The sequence below is a fragment of the Colossoma macropomum genome, unplaced genomic scaffold (genome assembly GCF_904425465.1).
Source record: "Colossoma macropomum unplaced genomic scaffold, Colossoma_macropomum, whole genome shotgun sequence".
Taxonomy (NCBI): Eukaryota; Metazoa; Chordata; class Actinopteri; order Characiformes; family Serrasalmidae; genus Colossoma; species Colossoma macropomum.
In genome coordinates, this window is record NW_023494804.1 from 8306131 (window position 1) to 8322265 (window position 16135).

The window sequence follows — 16135 nt, forward strand, 5'->3', positions numbered from 1 at the left end:
AATCCGAGCTCGACGTTAGTACGTTAGTCACTGCGTCCTGCCATATCTAAGGATTTCCAACCCGCCTGAGTGGAAAAGACACTCCTCACCCAGGCGATGACGCATGGGTTACGACTCACACCCTCAACCTCGCTTCCTCCGACACCTCATCAAAAGCCCGGCCGCCATGGAAAAAAAACATATGGGAGAGATAAGGGAAGCAAAAAGGGATCGGGAGGAAGAAAACACACCTGCCTTTGCTTCGTATTCCAGCTTTTTTTTGTCTGAAATGTAGCAGGCACAGGGACCCCCGCAGTGGCATCAGCGCTGTTAGTGCACCGCTATGTCTCTCTCTGTTTTTCTCTCTCTTCCTTCTCTGTCTCACTCCAACAACAAGCTCTGATACATCAGTCCCACACTGCCGCAGCCTCTGAGGGCCGGCAGCGAGCGGAAACAGGCGCTGGACGTCCCTCCTGCCCTTTAAGGTGGGCCTGCTGAGGTGAGGCCATCAATTAAAGGGAGGTATGAGGGGTGGGGTGCGGAGAACGAAGCAGGGATATGGAGATGAGAAAGGGGAGGTAGTATCGGGGGTGGTGGAGGTGAGGGACAGGCGGATGCTCGCCCACCCACACACATACACCTCTGACTGATGGTGTGACCGACTGACTAAATGAAAGAGTGGAAGCGCCAGTACTCAGACAAACTAATCCCCAGAATCCACCCCAGTGAGGATGACTACTTTACAGTCGTATGCAAAGGTTTGAACTGCCCTGCTCAAATTACACGTTTTGTTGAAGTGAAAATAAGTTAACACATCCTCTACAGAGATCCCACTTAAGTATGGCATTTTTTAGCAAATTTTAGTGTGCAGTTTCTGAATTTAACATACTGGAAATAAAACGTAAAATGTGCCACAACTTTTGTACACATTTTGTGCTTTACTTTTTTCCAATGTGTCAAATTCAGCAAATAAACAGTAACGGTGCAGGTAAATGTGGAGAAGCATGTTCGCTGTAGAGGATGTTTTAACTTATTTTCACTTGGAAAATCAACAAAACGTAATTTGACCTGTGTTGCCCAAGCTTTTGCCTCTGACTTCGTATTTGGACTGTCGAAGCATCACACACAGCTCAAATCAACTGTATTGTTAAACAGACTATCCATAAACAGAACTAGTGCTGGGAGGTTTTAATTCAATATCACAATATTTTCCAAATATATCACAGTATCATGGTTTAAGATATGGATACACTGAAATTTCAGCCTCCAGGTCAAATTTTCGGCCAAAAAAGGTAAAAAATGGCACTTTTGGTTTTCAGCCTTATGAGAAAAAACAAACAAAAATTCAGAACAAAAATAAAGTTTAAACAGGTCTACAATGAAGGGAAGACTGGGGTGTTCAATCCTGGTCCTGGCGATCTACCACACCTGGCTCTAATGGTCAGATACCCCTGAAGTCCTTATTACCCGGATCAGGTGTGCCAGATCAGGGTTGGAGCTAAACTCTGCAGCATGGTTGATCTCCAGAACCAGGACTGCGCACCCCTTTACAAACAATTTTGGTTGTAATGTAAATGAGAAATAGTGATAAAAAAAAAAAAACTTGTTTGTTTTCTTTCACTCTCCTGAACCGGTCAGTGCAGACAAGTTCAAACAGCTTGAGCAGCAGATCAATGGTGAAAATGTCAGCCATTTAGAACCAATTCACACTTTCTATGAGGCACATTAGACAAGCCTTTTATAATCACTATTCATGCAAGAAATCATACAAAACCCTATGACCTCTACTACAGCTTTGATACCTTGTGAAAATCACTTAATACACAAAATACAGCAAAACAACAGAAGCAGAAAGTAAAGTCCCTGCTGGCACGCCAAAGCTGTTTTGATAAAGTGAAAAAATTCACAAACAACCGTGCAAAAGTGCAAAAAGGTAACTTAAAATAATGGAAATCACTGCTTGGGTTGACCAACCATTCTCTAATGTTGAGGATACTGAATTCCATGAACACACTGTAGTCTACATAACAATTTTAGTAATTTTATTTTACATAAACGGTTTGATTTTTTTAAAACTTTTGTCAGTTTATGGTTTCAGTTTTCAGCAAAAAATGTCCTGATTCTGGTTTTGGTTTCGGTTCAGAATGTTTATTTCAGTTCATCACTAGTATAAGACGATGCTGAAGGAATGATGTCTTACAAACAGTGTTGTAAACATTAACCACACAGAAATCACATTTCCAGAAATCAAACTTGCATCTGATATAGTTTTATGTATTTTCAATCGTTCTTTCAGAACCATATGAAGCATAATGCAAAATACAAATAGTAGTGTGCAAAAGTTTGGGCACTTATTCTCAAATGATGTATTGTTGAATTTCTAAGTGAAAATAAGGGAACACACCCTCTACAGAGAACACACTTCTGCACATTTTATTGCAAAAATTACTGTTTATTTGCTGAATTTAACACACTTTAAAAATGTTGCCAGTGCAAAGGTTAAGGCACATTTAATCTGTTATGTTTTTAACACCTTATTTGAATAGTCCACTGTGAATGCTTTGTAGATGCTTGTATTGCATATAACTTACATTCTACTAATTGCCTATTAAATTCACCTTGATTTTCCTGAATCGTCTACCCTGACCTAATCCTAACCTAGAGCCAAAACCCAAACTTAACCCTCACCCTGATCCTAATCCTAACCCTGGTACTAATCCTAATCTTAGCCCTATTACTGTTAGATACTGTTTGTTCATATTGTTAAATTGAACATCTATAGATAATCTATTGGGAGCTATGCAAATAAAGTGAGAGCCCCCCCTAAAATGTTAAACTCACAGAAATATATATAGAAATTACACACTAAACTTTGCAGCAACATGTCATATGCTCTCTGTGAAAGATGTGTTAACTTATTTTCACTCAGAAAATCAAAAAAAACATTTGACTGGGCGTCTTCAAACTTTTGCAGCTGTACACTGCAATTAAGTCTTTGTTATCTATCAGTGTTGCTAAAAATAAAAATCTGAATAGCTGTTTAACGGTACCAATAGATTTGATGATGTATTCACTGAACTGAAAGTTACTGTACTAAAATTGTTCCAACTTCTTTATCAGCATCAGCAGATTTGTTCATGAAAAATATTGAATATCAGCATCGGCCCACAATTGTCATATCAGGGCGTGCCTAACATAATCCAATGGATTATTCAATATATTACAGTTTTGTGTTGGACAACATTCACTTCATGTAAACTGTCATGTATCTTGTAGCAAGAAATATGTGGACACTAAAGGACTTTTTAATAACTGAAAAGCTGTTTTAAAAAGGCTCCCTATGCTGAGAAAAGGTCATGCAGCACAAAAAAGAGGCTGAATGAATTAATTCAGACACGCACAGAGTAATCTAATAACTGAGCATCCTGAAAACACAGCAAGGACAAATTCTCAAAACTAAAGAAGTCCCAATAAAGCATGTAAACATCAGTCTTCATATTCACAGAACGTTTGAACTGTCTAACATAATTAGCAAGATGTTATACACTCTGTTTTGAATCATCAAACTATGTTAATAAAAAAAATTAAAAACTCCTGAAAGTTTACTCTCTGTGGAGCAAAATATCATCACTGCAATTACTGCAAAACGCTAGATGCTTTTGTCTCATAACAGGCAGGGAAAACTTGGGCAATAAAAGATTAAAGCAGAAACTGAAACGTAGGCCGTGTCAACAGAAGTCAAATGGAGGTAAATATAGAGATGATTAGAGAGTTTATACTTCAGGAAAATATATAGAGTGAGCCTCAATTAGATAGACAGACAGACAGATAGACAGACAGATAGACAGACAGACAGACAGATAGTTAGATATCTATCTCTATATTTATTCCTAGATATAAACATACTATTAATGACAATTTTGATAATAATAGTATTAATAATAATAGGTAAAAGAAGAATAAAGGCAGAGAAATATATAATACTTGGGGAAGATTCAGATAGATAGATAGATAGATAGATAGATAGATAGACAGATAGACAGACAGACAGACAGATAGATAGAGAGCTTTATTTATCCCTAATACTAAACAGATAGACAGATAGAGATACAGAGATACAGAGAGACAGATAGATAGATAGAGAGCTTTATTTATCCCTACTACCAGACAGACAGACAGACAGACAGATAGATAGGGAGTTTTATTTATCCCTAATACTAAACAGATAGACAGACTGACAGACAGATAGATAGATAGGGAGTTTTATTTATCCCTACTACCAGACAGACAGACAGACAGACAGACAGACAGATAGATAGGGAGTTTTATTTATCCCTAATACTAAACAGACAGACAGACTGACAGACACACAGACAGACAGGACAGATTCTTAGATTTATATTTCAAGCTGATAGTTGATTATCATGAGTATTCATTGTACAGGAAAAGCAGAATGTTTAGAAGACACAATGAAAAATGTCTGTATATGATCCATTTTACTGCACTTGTAGCCCCGTAGTAATAAATGTTATATTTCTCCATAACACCAATCCAGGTGGAGGCACAATTTCTACATTCTATGAAAGTTTATGTATCTGCATCAGCAGATATACACATGAAAAATGAATTCCCATACTGGTGCATCCCTAATCATAAGCATGTGAGCAGACATAATGAAATAACATACACAATCATCCCAACAGCTCCCTAAAAAAGAAATGGTCATAAGAAGCATTTTCACTTCAGTACACTGCATCGATTGCCTTTTTTGTCTCCATTAAGTCTAGTCTTGACCCCGAAAAGCCCACCACAGGCCACGTTTGCACGCCACACAAACAAAGAATAGCACCATGACATCAGCGCCCTGTCATTTCAGAGGTACGCTCAAGGCTTATGGTCCACCAACCCAGATGAGGCTGACCCAACTGAAACCTTAGCTAGCCAATATGCACAGCTTTTCATCGTAGAGGGGGCTGGGGGGCTCAAATAGACCCCGGCCACCATTAAGGGCCGATCTTATTACAGCATGGTCTGGGGACTCAGACCAACAACCCCCCCCCAGCCGCTGGGGGCACGGAGTTCACCCCACACGTCTGATGACAGATAGTTCCAGCTCCAGAAAGCTCCGGCCCTCCACAGCAGCCCCAAGCGTCAGTGCCGCGGCCCCACACAGGCCCAGGAGCCACTGTCTGCTCCACCAGCGCAAGCATATGTTTGGCTCTCCGGGCAACCGTAAGTGAAACCAATCACGGAGCCTGTAAACAGAGACACAAATCTTTTCCCCTAAGGAGGGTCCGGGCCCCGATTGAATTTCCTCTTACAGAGAATACTTTTATATTGCCGTTCTCCTCATTACACGCCATCAATGCCCTGTCTCTCTCTCTCTCTCTCTCTCTCTCTCTCCTCTCTCTCTCTCTCTCTCTGTCTCCAAAACACGCCACGATGTTCCTCCAAGGCGAGAAGCACTCCCTGAAAAAGACACATTTTCTTTTATTGAAGATAAATGTATCACATAATGCTTGAATGCCATTACCAACAAAACATGTTCAAAAAACGTAAACGTTAAACACATTCAAGACTAATGGGGTCCCTCGACATGAATAATAACAGATTCTTCCACAACGACTGAATACCACCAACAATATACAATACATAATCATTTTGTTCAGTAGACTTACTCAAACATGTGTTATTACTGTGCGTATGTCAGAGACCACCCTTCGTTTATTTAATTCAGTCAAAACTGCCATGAAGTACAAGTTATTCATTTTTCAATCTCAGCAAGAAACACATAATTAACAGAAAATTGCACAGAAGCTTCAACAACTTGTATTTTTTTAGTAGTTAGTGTGGCGACTCTTGTGTCTTTATTACAGCTTCCATTCTTTTCAGGAAATTTGCTTCAAAGAAACACTTTTCAAAGGGATTTCACCAAGTTCAGCCTTCGAAGTTGATTGCATTTTTTAAAGTCTTTAGTGTGTCCAGTCTTTGCCTTCATTATATTCCATTCTTTTCAGGAGACTTGCTTTAGATTTTTCAAAGAAATCTGCAGGGATATTTTTCCACACCTCCAAAGTTCGGTCCTGGAAGTTGGTTGTATTTTCTACATCTCACAATCCAACTGATCACATTCAATGATGTTGGGGTCTGGACTTGTTCTGAGAACACCAGCAGCTTCTTTTTTAGAAATGTTCTACTTTTTTTTTAACTATTTCCTTTTCTCAGTAAGAGCTTCTTGACAGCTACACATCCTTTCAGACTCACAGCGCTGAGTCGTCTTCTCACAGTGGAAGGATGGCTGTGGATGTTTTCAGATCTGAATCAGGAGTGGAGCTTGATTTTCTCCTCTCTCTCTAAGATAAAAGCTTTAAGTGCTATTTATTTGTTGGGGACTGTGCTGGTGGTCTACCAGGTCTTGCAGGTGGTTGTTAGGAGTCCAATTTTCTCTGTATCTTTTAATCATTGTTAATAATATTTGGAAACTCGTACTTTTTCACCTAATTTCTTTTGACTTTCCTGTTCCTTATGCAAGCAGATTGTCTTATATCTAATCTCCTCAGAAATATCTTCTGAAAAATGAATAACTGTTGAATAAAACGACAAGCCGTTTTGACTGGAAAGTAAATAAATGACGGGTAGTCTTTTGCACAGCACTGTAAATATTTTCATAAAATAGCAACACTAAAATCCACCTCCACCCCTGAATTATGACGAAATGGAATGCATATAAATAAATCTGCCACAAAATCTTCAATATATGTGTATTATTTATCCACCAAGAGCAAAATGTTCATCTGATTAGCACGTACACAGAGGAGGCAGTAGGCCTCATTTTCTCTCCCAATCTATTCATTGCCACCATTTAATTTATTTTAGGTGCATAATCCTTCACTCTCAATAGCAAATTTAATAGGCCCCATGACCACAGCACCAGACTGGTCAATATAAAACCAGACAACTCATTACTTCACACGCTGCTATCTCCAGCAGCTGGAGACTTGATGTACACAATAGCAGCAGCCAGGCAGTATTAAGTTTCCACTTCCCAGATCCCCCTTTATTGCCTCTAGACCTGTCTCACAAGAGCCCTTTAGCTGCGTACACACACACACACACACGCACAAACACCCGAATGCACACACTCCGTGAAGCAGAGACTCCCCGGTGTCTGGCCTGACAGGGTCAGGACCTTTCCATATTAGCCTCAGCCTTATCTCCTCGTATATGCATGCCAAAGTTTTACCACATGTTCAGTCGTAGCTGTGTGGTCCCACCTCCCTGTTAATGTATCAGCTAGAGACATCTGGGGGAAATGATTTGCTTAAGGGTTAAACTTTATCTTTTTAAAATAAAGAGCCAGTCAATCTTACATTAAGCTGAGATGCTAATTATACATTGTTCAATGTGGGCATATATCAATTTTACTGAACTAAAAGTGAATCATCGTGAGGCTTGATCATATATGAAACCCAGCTCTGTACCTACAGAACACTACTCCATTTTTGACTTCTCCTTTGAAGATACTGATATCATTCCAGAAGGTACAGTACTGTGCAAAAAAACACCCTTTATTTATTTCACTTCCAGTCAAAATGACCATTAAGTACAATCTATTCATTTTTCAGTGTCAGGAAAAAATTAGAAAATGCATTTTTAACAGAAAATTACACAGAAGCCTCAACAACCAAATATCACTGCTGTTGGAACAAAACATTGCATCACCATTTTTGCTGTTTTCCAGTTTTTGACATAATTTGAAAATGCCCGTTACCCTTTACATTGTGAGTAAATTTCATGATGTACATGGACATGTACTGGAGATTTTGTTACGACAGCAGCCATATAATATCAGTTTATTCGACACTCAGGGTGTCCACCCTTTACCTTTATTAAAGCTTTCATTCTTTTCAGGAAACTCGCTTCCAGTTCTTCACATAAACCTGCTGGGATATTTTTCCACACCTACAGTTCAGTCTTAATAATCCCAATTACAAATTTAGATTCATCAGTCCATAAAAACCTCATTCCACATCTCAAATGTCTAGTTCTAGTGCAAACTGTCTTCTTTTCTGTTTCTTTCCTTTTCTCAGTAAGGGGTTCCTGAGAGCTACACATCCTTTCAGACCCACAGTGTTGAGTTGTCATCTCATAGTGTAAGTCTGAACAGAAACACCTGCAGACTTTCTTTCACATCTGAAGAAAGAGTGGAGCTTGATTTTCTCTTAAAGATGAAAGCTTTAAGAGTAGTTTATCTGACAGGGACAGTTTTGGTGGTCTGTCTTTTGGTGGTCTGTATTTTTTGTACTCCTGTTTTGGAATTTTTCCCCCTACTTATTTTCCTTTGACTTTCCCCTTCATTATGCAAACTGATTGTCTTATATCTGATTCTCTTCAGAAATATAATGAATGTTTTTGACTGGAAATTAAATAAAGGGTGGTGGCATCAGTATGAAGTCTGACTACATTTAGAGGCTTTCAGAGCAACTACAGAAACTGAAAGCTTCAAAGTATGTTAAAGCTTGCTCTTCCATGTGGGGACCAATATAACCTTCATTCTTAGTTTAATATAACCAGAATCTTGGCTAAAATAACAAAATCTTTGTTTGAAAGTGGATACCGATCTTTAAAACCTAATTAAGCTTTAACAAGTAATTAGAAAATAAGTGAAGGTTGAGATTCTAAATGCAATTACTATAACTACGTTCTAGTTAAATGACTGACAAAGCATTACAGTCTCATAGAGTGAGTTAAGATACAGCAACTGCACTGTATGTAAATAAAGAGATTTTCCAAAACAAAAATAACCAATTTCTTCTGTTAAAAGACAGGAAAAATGGCAAAGTTGCATAAAATGACAATGCCAAAGTCCAGTTTAACTCATTTTTACCAGGTTACAGGTTCACAATGCTGGCAAAATGTCAGCCAAGTGATTAGAACTTCCCCCTCTTCTTAGAGTTAGCACAACTTCCAAAGACTTGACCACCACAGCACCGACCAGTGACTTTCTGCTTGTGCTGATCCTCCAATTACGAGCAGACAATAGGAGAAGTTAACCCCATGGTGAGTTACTTGGCGCAGCCATTGTCTCACACTAAATATTTGCCTTTGCCTTTTGTGTCTGGAATACTCCCCTTTCCTTATATATTCTTTAGCACCCCCGCCCCACACACCCCCAGCAGCCCCTCTCTCTAAAACATCCTAATGAAGACTGCCTCGGCATGTACCCCCACCCTGTCAGGCTGGCCATCAAAAGGACAGCACTGAGCGAGTTAAAAGAAGCCTGGTTGTTTCAAACGGGCCAGGACGAACAACCCGCGCCTCTGAAACAAGGAGACGTCTTCCCTTCCAACGAGCCCCTGCCGTGGTCTTACTAATGAGGAGGAAGTGATATCACAGTCCAGTTTGCTGTGTAGCACTGCACTGGACTGTACAGCATCATCATGTCAGCCACAACTCTTTCGCAGTTACACTTACTACAAATATTCCTTTGTGCTTCTGTCCAGCTACAAATTCAGAACCTGTTGTTTAAACCCAGCTGTGTAATTTCTAACAGCATGGCGGGCTACAAAACAATGGGCGTTCGTTCCCTCCATCTTCTTTTGGAAAGATTCGGCCCTTCGTCCACTTATTTTTGCGAACAAATGTTTTCATTTACATCCAGCCAGATTGGGAACTGTGTGCAGCCTGGGGCCGGTGGTAAATTTGTTGGGGGTTCCAATCCTTCTCTCAATCCCTTTCACTCAGCTTTGTGCCATTCAAGTGAGCTGAATAAGAAACGGATCACTGCGAATGGCCACACAGTCTCCGGCTCAGACATGACATCATCTCTTTTATGGCTCGCCCGGTGAGGGACTGTGAGGGAGAAAGCTCCTTAGTGCCATTTCTCTGATAACAAGAGGAGGGAGAGAGAGAAAGAGAGGGAGAGAGACAAAAAAACAACTATGGATGGGGTACCTCAATGGCACACAATGGACAAGTGTGGAAAATCTATGATTGAAACAGTGTCATATTGTGCCTGAGACACTGTACTGAGGTGGATAAGGGTTATTTTCGCTGCATTTGCAGGCTAAAAAATGACTAACACTTGAAATTTGCTCAAAATTTACTGAATAAAAATGGAATTATTTAAAAATTAGGGTCTTTCATAGAAATTACATTCGTGTTAACTATATCAGAGCCTCAAATTTGTATGGACTGTGGTAGAATGGCAAAAAAAGAAAAATGCTATTTACATTTCACTCAGATAAGATTATGCCTCACCCAATTCTTTTTCTGAGCGCACAGTTTGAATAATTCAAATTTCACAGCAATAAGTCAAATGCAGGAGACCAAATTTAAATAAAAACCAGCTTAGCTGCACCAAAAAATGCTCGTATTTTGCGAAACCTCATTGACCCTACCCCAAAAGCAAAGACATCACTGTCTTCTAGACTGTTTTTTTTGTTCCTGAAAGTAATGAAAGTGCACAATTTAGAAAAGCCAATTTAGAAGTGACCCTGCCTTTTTTACAACATGTCCGTCAAGGCCGAGAAGGTGCTTAAGAAGAAACGTAATACCTGGAAAAACATGTTCTAGGCGGGGTTCCTGTTCCTCGGCCTGCCACCAAGCACCTGGAAGCTAACAGCTCATAAAACACTGTGGCTAATTGTGGTTTTCCTTCTTTTCCCTGCAAATGGCAATACGACACATTTACAGCCTGCGAGGCAGTTAAGACACATCGAGCACCCAGTGTTCCGCCTGTCGAGGGGGGGAGCAAGCCCACATCCACCTGACTAGCCGTTAGATCTGCTGCTTCTGCAGCCCACTGAGCACACACACGCAATAATAATGTCCCTTTTCTTTCGAACACTGCTGTCAAAATATCTGGAGCAGCTCTCATTAAGGTCAGCGCAGAGCCTACTGTACAGCACACAGCACATTTCAAAAGGAAGGAAGCCATGCAGCTTATGAAAAGCTTGCGAAAGGAGAGCAGTTGCGGGGTGTGGGGTGGGGGGGGGGGTGGTGGGGGGTAGATGTGTGGTAGAAAAGTCCGGGCAACAACTTGCTTTATGCCTAGAGAACAGCAAAGACCTCGGCCAAAAATAAATCCCTTGCCACAATGACTTCATAAGCCCTCGATAAGAAGGTGTGCAATTCTGCTACTTTAGAAGATACTGACCTATATACCCAAAATAGAGGGCCAGATACAGCGCAGGCCACTCTCTCTCTTTCTCTGTATGTGTATTTATAAAACTGACAGTTAAGGCACAATATCCCCATTTCAGATATTAAAAAAAAGGGAAAATATTAGCACTGGCTGAAACCATTTTTCTCTTTTTCTTCATTTTTCTATTTATTTATTTTTTTAACATTTCTTTTTCCATGCCTCTGGCCATGTTCTGAAATACCACTCGTGAAAAGAAAGCAGTCCAATAACTCCTGTCAAAACATTTCAATCCTGTGTCACAAGGTTGTCTCAGGGACGGGAATCTAGTTTTTAAGTTCTGCATAATGAAAAATTAAAAAACACAAAAATTTGGCCTTGAGACTCCGAAGCAAACGACTTTAAAAGAAACAGGATAATTCAGTCCACAAGATTATATTTAACAGAACACTTTAAAAAAATGAATGAGGCTGTACTCAATTTTTGAACTTTTTGGAAACTGAAATTTGCTTGAGAAAAGAGGTACACAAATAATATAATATATTGGTATATTGGGTCATAAGCAGGGGTGAAAAAACAGACCAGAACAATAACAACAATAAAAACTACGATAAATTCCATACAGAAGCAAAGCTGTTCTGAAATCTTCTTCATATTAATTTGGCAGACTGAAAATTCTGTTTGCAGTGATTAATATTCTTTATGGTCACAAGACAAGATGGTAAATGAATGGTAAACATTACAGGCCTGTTTAAGCATTTGCACAGCGAAAAACTACAAATTTATTTGCTGCTTACTTGCTAAGCCCAGAGAACAGTTCTGGCATTATTAGGCCTTAATATTTCTCCAGCGCAAGCTGCATAAAAGGCCCTACAGCTTTCCGAACTTCACAAACAGTGAATACACTACAGGGTAGCACACCTAAACATACATTTTCCCTCCAATAAGTTAGTCACTTCCTATTGCAAAGAAAAAAACATGTGCGATTCTCTCAGGAGCAAGCACCTAAGTTGTGCAACTACTTAGTGCACTGTACAGTCCGAAAAAAAAGAAAAACAGTGTTCGAAAAGTCCCTCAGTCATTTCCAAGTTCAAATCAAGTGCACATTTCATGTAAGTTGTGAAACACAACAAAAAAAAAAGACCTGAAGCAGGAAAAGCGCGAAAAAAGAAACTTGTGCAGTGCAGCAGGCCTTGGGCAGATTTATGATCAGCCGTTATCTGATTGGATTCTGTATTTTGGTATGTACAAACATACAGACACCATTTTTAGGGCCGTGACCCTAAAGCACGGCTGGAATTTGCAAAGCACAAAGCCCTCTTTTTTTCCCCACAGACAGCCACTTTTGTAAAAATGATAAGGTAGTTCTGCTCTGACCGAGAAAGAAAAGCACTCTGAAAGACTTACGACAGACACGGACAACAAATGGAAAGCAGAGCGCCTGTGGGCATCGTGAAAAGGACGGCTCTTTGTGCGAGTGCGAGAGTGTGAGCAACTTTAGCGAAGAGTAGAGTTGTACTCACTGTACTGAATTTGAGTAGCCAGCCACAGAAGAAGGGAACAGAATCCTTTCACTCGTCCGCGCCCATTCCACATTTCGGTGCTTTGATTTTAAAATAAATAAATAAATAAATAAATAAATAAATAAAAATCCCGGACGGAGCTGCTGTAGCGCGGAGGAGTGGGGAGGTTGTGGGGTTGGTGGGGGGGGACTGCTGGACGGAGGGGCCCCCCCAAGAGAGCGGCGGAAGAGCCCTCGTTTCGCTCTCTCCCTCTCGCTGCTTGCCTGCCTGTCAGGCTGAGAAGCCGGCTCTTGTGCGCCGTGCAGCTGTGCTCCTCCAGCACCCTCCTCCTCCTCCCTCCCTACTCCGGTCCCAACACAATGCACTTCTGTGCCGCCCGCCGTACAAAAACGTGGCCGAAACGTGCTCCTTCTTCCAGCTCCGAAAAAACGAGGAGGGAGAAAAAGGCATTGCAAAAGGAGCAGGTTTAAGTTTGCTTTTAACTAATAACCCCCCCCTCCTTTTCCACCACCTCTAGTTTGTGGAATCGCTGCTTTTCAAGAGTGGGAGGGGACAAAGCCCAAAAGCTTCTGGGCAAGGAAACTGCGCATAATCCCTGCCGGTAGAAACTTCCTCCCTGGCGCTGGTAATAAGCGCTGCAGCAAGCAGGAATGCGAGGGCTGCTCTCAAAGAGGCCCAGTTAGACAAGGCTCAAAGTCAATTCACCCTGACCTAGGGGTCAGACACGGCAAGTGTGTGCAAAAGCAAGAGAGAAAGAGTTCGACAGACAGAAAGAGAGAGAGCTAAAAGGGGGAAGGGGGGGAAGTTTAGGCAAGCTGAACCTACTGACATGCATCTCAAGTAAGTGGGACACTACTGAAATAGCCATTATAAAGTAATGCACAGAGGTCAGCATTTCATTTTTCAGCAGGTATTACTGAGGAGATCAGAAAAGTCAAAGGAAAACAAGTGAAAAAACAGGGGTTACCACAACCACAGTTAAAAAAAAAATCATTATAATACACAGGGAGAATGGGTACTCCTAACAACCACCTGAAAAACCTGGTAGACCACAATAAGAGTCCCCGAAAAAGGGGACAGATAAACAGAACTTCAAGCTTTCATCTTTGAGAGAGAGGAGAAAATCAAGCTGCTTCAGATCTGAAAAAATCCACAGGTCTTTCTGTCCATCCTTCCACTGTGAGAGATACTCAACGCTCTGGGTCTGAAAGAGTCAGAATCAGAATCACTTTACACACACAAAGAATTTGTATTGGTGAGTGCACATGTATGACATGTAACATACTGAACAGGGCAGACAAGCGCACAGACCAGAATATACAAGCAAATAAAAAACAGAATAAAGAATGAGTGGATAGATAAAGAGCTAATGTGAAATGAGCTAAAAAGATATGTGAATATCTGCACATATGTATGGACTACGGAGACACATAATAACTATTATATAGAGAACATGAATGAAATCAACATTTGTACAGCTGTGCAAATGAGTATTGTTTTGTAAGAGTTAGACTGTAATACAGTAAGGAGGGTTGAGCACTACAGCTCTGGTGGAAGAGCTGTTAGCATGACTGGTTGTGCTGGTTTTAATGGCCCTGAATCCTTTTCCAAAGGATGCGTAGCTGTCACCAAGTGAGAAAAGGAAATAGACAAAAAAGAAGAACATTTGCAATGAAACACCAGAACTGGACACCTGAGATGTGGGGTGAGGTTTTTGGACTGAAAAAGCACAAAAGTGTGAACTTTAGAGGTATGGAAAAACTGAAAGCATGGATGCTTGTGTTGTAGTATTCAAGCCCAGTCTCAAGACTGCAGATAAACAGTCTTGGTCTTGTTTTGGTCTTGGGGTAAGCTTTACATCGTCCTCGACTGAGGTAACTGGAAACTGAACCTATTTCTATCAATACTGAATAGCAACAAACCTTCAAATAGAACAGCCCTTTCTCTATATATTTAAATATAATTTGCCAATGAGGATCTAAGTGATCCATTCCATCCTAACTGGGTATTATTTGTTTTAGAGAGGAATGAACAGAAAATAACCTCTCTATCGTTTACTTCCAAAAGTTCTAATGCAAAAGTTGGACTAAAGACTATAATACAACAATAATTAAAAATATGTTTAGGCTATATCTTACAATATATATTGTACTATATAATATTGACTTTTAATATATGTCATGTATAATGAAGCACTGAATGTACAATGAACTAAAAATGGGTCTCAGTTTTTCCCCTTTCTTCTTCATATTTTTATGTTCTGAAAAATTTAAATCTGGTCTTGTTACTTCCGGTCTGGTTGGACTCGACCCCTACAAAGTCTTGGTCTTGACTCAGACTTAACTTCAGACTCAATGTGTTCAGGTCTCAAGTCTCAACTTGGACTCAGCTCCAGTGGTCTTGACTACAACTTTAGTGTGTATAATTTTTTATTATTTTTTTAAAATTACATTATCTAGTTTTAGAGGCTTCTGTGTGACTTTCTTTTAAATATGTTTTCTGCTTTTTCCTTGATGCTGAAAAATCAATAATCTGTACTTAAAAGCAGATTTGACTGGAAATTAAACAAATGAAATGTGGTCTCTGACTCTTGTATAGAACTGTATATGAGTCTGTTATTTATAAGTCTGTGGTCACTTAAACATCAAAACACACTAACCTTTCTTCCTCCTACGCACAAATTAAGGGCACCAAAAAGGTTCTTCGTACAAAGCAACAGAAGAAGCACTTCTGCATCTCTGAAGTTTTTTTCGGTGGATGGTTCTTTAAAGAACCATTTTGTAAATGAAATGTGAGAGACTGCAGAACATGCAGAAGTTTAAAGAAGCTCCACAGAATGTAAAGGTTCTAGGAGAGCCCTTTATATAGAATCCCTACATAATGTGGAGGTTTTTTAAACCATTCAAAGCTCAAAAATCTTAAGCATGTTGGCAAACTAGAGGTGCTTCTTCTACAGCATCGCCATAAAGAAACTTTGACGGACATTTTTTTAAGGTCTCTTGTTGCTTCCGAATGTAACTGAGTGTGAGAAACATGCTATATGAGGGGACAGTATTATTATTATTATCATTATTATTATTATTAGTAGTAGTAGTAGTAGTAGCAGCAGTTGTTGTATAGAATAAAATGTGTTGCTGAATGCAGTCGTATGCAAAAGTTGCTATATGAGGAGACTGTATTATTATTATTATTATCATTAATATTGTTATCATCATTATTATTATTATTATTAGTAGTAGTAGTAGTAGTAGCAGTTGTATTAGAATAAAATGTGTTGCTGAATGCAGTCGTATGCAAAAGTTGCTATATGAGGAGACTGTATTATAATTATTATCATTAATATTGTTATCATCATTATTATTATTATTATTATTAGTAGTAGTAGTAGTAGTAGCAGTTGTTGTATTAGTATAAAATATGTGTTGCTGAATGCAGTCGTACGCAAAAGTTTGGGCACCCCTGGCCCAATTACATGTTTTGTTGAATTTCT

At 39.7% G+C, this 16135-nt stretch overlaps 1 long non-coding RNA gene across 1 annotated transcript in view; it reads right to left on the bottom strand.

Moving 5' to 3' along the window:
* The window catches only part of LOC118824866, an 80958-nt gene extending 67903 nt beyond the window's left edge, over positions 1 to 13055 (bottom strand). The window contains exon 1 of the long non-coding RNA XR_005008631.1: positions 12646 to 13055. This is a non-coding gene — a long non-coding RNA (uncharacterized LOC118824866). The remainder of the gene's footprint in view (positions 1 to 12645) is intronic.
* Positions 13056 to 16135: the final 3080 nt, after the last annotated feature.